This window comes from Etheostoma cragini, chromosome 6, assembly GCF_013103735.1.
Source record: "Etheostoma cragini isolate CJK2018 chromosome 6, CSU_Ecrag_1.0, whole genome shotgun sequence".
Classification (NCBI taxonomy): domain Eukaryota; kingdom Metazoa; phylum Chordata; class Actinopteri; order Perciformes; family Percidae; genus Etheostoma; species Etheostoma cragini.
Genome location: NC_048412.1, coordinates 6,321,537 through 6,324,790, shown reverse-complemented (window position 1 = coordinate 6,324,790; position 3,254 = coordinate 6,321,537). Strand labels below are relative to the sequence as shown.

Here is a 3,254-nt window from a genome sequence, read left to right as displayed (position 1 = left end):
TGAAATAAATTGTATTGACTTTCTTTACTTCACTCTCAGGTTGTCAGCACCACGAAGTGAGAGAGATGTATGCTCGAGGCATAGTTGAGCTGTTCCCTTACCTGATGAATATATTGAAGAAATGGATATGTAAGTCTTCACTCGCTCTAGTTATTAGACTATTATTGCTACTATAGGTAGGAAGTACCTATAGTAGGAATTGTCAAATGTGGTTTCCAGAATTCATCATTTTACCTCATGCTGTTATAATAATTAACTATCCTATTATTATCATTTAAAGGAGCATTTCTATGATGGTGAAAGCAGCAGTGGTTACTTGGCATAGAGGCTCAAAAACGTACAGAGGTATTCATCACAGAGCAAAAGGCCATCACATCAGCAGACTGGTGGAGGGCCGTCAGCGAGGAGAGATGCTTCATTTAAGCTTGAGATCAGCCTAAGTGAAGAGCAATGCAGGGAGGCCGTATCCTTCACAAAGTTTTCATCTGATGAGGGCACTATCAAGGACACATGAATATGACATTTGAATATATCATCAATGTACAGCATGTTCTTCAACAAAGAGAAATCCTCAGATGTCTTGACCAAATTTCCACGCTTCAACAATGTCAAAGGCCTGGTAATTGAATATTTTACAAAGAAATGTCCATTAGGCCAAACAAATATAAAAAACAACATTCCAGTAGTTATGTCTTAACTTGTGGTATGTCCTTTATCTTTTGCAGTTTGAGAAAGACTTCATGGAGAAGATGTAGCTGCCAAGTTTTTGGAGAGGTTGGTCCTAACTTTATTTGTCTTTACCCAAAAACCCTGTTATAGATTTATGAGGTAATCATCTGTAAGGCCCTTGTTTTGTTCTTATAGTCTGTGTAACATCTGCACATTTACCTTTTATTGGAATACTTGAGCATGTAGCTGTTTTTAGAATTTGTCTACAAGTTGGTGCCTTGTTAGAATGTAAATAACATGGTTACCTGATGGAAGATTGGGTTTTATTTTTCTGATCTTTGATACGTTGTATCTGCTTTTACTTATTTCAGCTGGTGGTGTATACATTTTTCCATCTTGCAGTAATACAATTTCTCTATCTAAGTGGACTACAACCTTCAAGAAAAGGGTCATCCAGCGGTGTAAGGCTCTCCCTTCCTCAAGTGACCTCCAAGATCGGATCTATTGTGCAGATTCAAATGAATGGGAAATGGAGAATAACATTATTGCCTCTGGTAATTTATTTTCCTGATTATTTTTCTTCTAGGGTTTTGACTTTGACAAGCTTTTTCTTTAGTCAGCTTTAACTTTAAAGGAATAGTGTTTTTAAATTGTAATATGTTTGTACAATCCTAGTAACATTTAGCTCTTTTGTTTCTGTATGCAGGATGGGACAGTGATCTGTCTTCAATCATTCTCCTCCTCCACCTGATTCCTCCAACTGCCCAGGGGCGGAAAAGGCCAGGCAAGGTGTCTGCATCCCAAGCTGTCGTGTTAAAGAAAGGTTTGTATTACAGCTTATGTTGGCGTTTTTCTTTTCTTTTTTCTTTACTTTTTCAGACAGCTGGGGTTCTTGTATATTTGGAAGAAAACACAATATTTTCCCCTCATCATGTCTGGGGGCGGCTGTAGTTTAGTCTGTAGGGATTTGGCTTGGGAACCGGAGGCAGTTCACCTCCTGGGCACTGCCTCAGTACTGAACCCCCCTAACTGCTCCCAGGTGCTGCCACACGGCTGTCCATCACTCCACCATCTCTCCACATGTGTGTGTGTGTGTATGTATGTGTGTGTGTTATTTTGGCCCCATGATTGTAACAACTGGAGTGAAAAAAGAATTTCCCCTTGAGGGATCAATAAAGTATCTTTTCTATTCCTGTGTGTAGTATAGTATAAATAAATTAACTTTGTTTTTTACAGTGGAACAAGCATCCAGGAACACATTGATGCCCTCAACAGCACCCCTCAACCCTATCTACTTGCTGTTGGCAGGAAGAGGAGCGCAATCCATGAGTTCTTTATCATTCTGGACAAGCAGGTCATACCCTACAACTCAACCACTTCACTTGAAGCTTTTGATGAAGGCACTCTTTGTATTTGGGACTCCTAACAACCAGATTCTTCACACTACTTACACCTTCATACAGACAACTGTCTACAACATTGATTTGGTCCAAGGACCGGGAGAGCCCACATGTTGCTGAGATTAGGGCTAGACTTCTGCATTCTACAGGCTAGTTCATGCATACACTGACATGTGGAACAGGCAACATATTTTCTGTTATCATCAATGATGTCTGGAGTTTTGGATATTGTGAGATTTTCTTTGACCCATTTCACCCATTTCTATATCACACTTTCACATCTTACTTGGGGGTTATTTGTTTTGTTTGCCAGATTCATTTTGTGAGCACTCATCAGTCTTGTGAGGCAAATGTGATTAATACATGGTTTATATCAGGGTAAATCACTTCTCTTAAAATGTGCTCAGGCAGGATTCTACTTGGTGTTTGGCACATTCTCAGGCTTTAGTAAGCATCTTAATACAATACCAGTCGTCTCAAGTTGTGCCCCTTATCCAACACAAGTACTCATGATTTGTATACATCTGCTATTGTACAGCTTCAGGTTGCTGGTGTAACCCAGTCTACTTTAAAGGGTTTTGTATTAGCCATTGAATACGTGGTACTGGAGGTTAATCAAGCTAACATTGCAGCTTTAAAATGTTTATCACAACAGGATTCTAGTTTGAAAGTTACAGTAACAGATGTACTGGAACTTACCATCAGGTTGTTGTAACTGACAAATTTGCCTATGTTCTAATTCTAGAAACACTGCAGTCTATTGTCAGAAATCCAAACTTTGCAAATATGCCACATTCCCAAAGATGGTGCATATTTTGATTTAAAAGATGGGTTGTATATGAAGAGACATACCCTTTTTCTAATGAGAATGTTGCACTGCAAATTCACAGGGATCCAAAAAAGGTGCACATATATTAGTAGCTGTATATTTTCCATCAAGAAAATTCACACCAAAATTACATTTGTCTTTAGTCAATATACATTTGTGTTCAGTTTTATTGCACAGGACATTAAAACCTAGGGTTTGACACCATACTTGAGCCAATCATCAGTGACATGAAGGTGCTTGAAACTGATGGGATTACAGCTCCCATGTTCAAAAGTCCTGTTTATGGTAGCATTGTGCAATTCACAGCTGATAATCGTGGTATGCATGGACTGTTTGGGTTTGTGGAATTATTCAGT

The 3,254-nt window shown here is 38.9% G+C and overlaps 1 long non-coding RNA gene across 1 annotated transcript; it reads left to right on the top strand.

Annotated features, from left to right (window-relative positions):
* Positions 1-1,099: 1,099 nt before the first annotated feature.
* Positions 1,100-2,047, top strand: LOC117946342. Its single transcript, XR_004657007.1, has 3 exons — positions 1,100-1,223; positions 1,376-1,492; positions 1,906-2,047. It is a non-coding gene; the product is annotated as an uncharacterized LOC117946342 (long non-coding RNA).
* The last annotated feature ends 1,207 nt before the right edge of the window (positions 2,048-3,254 follow it).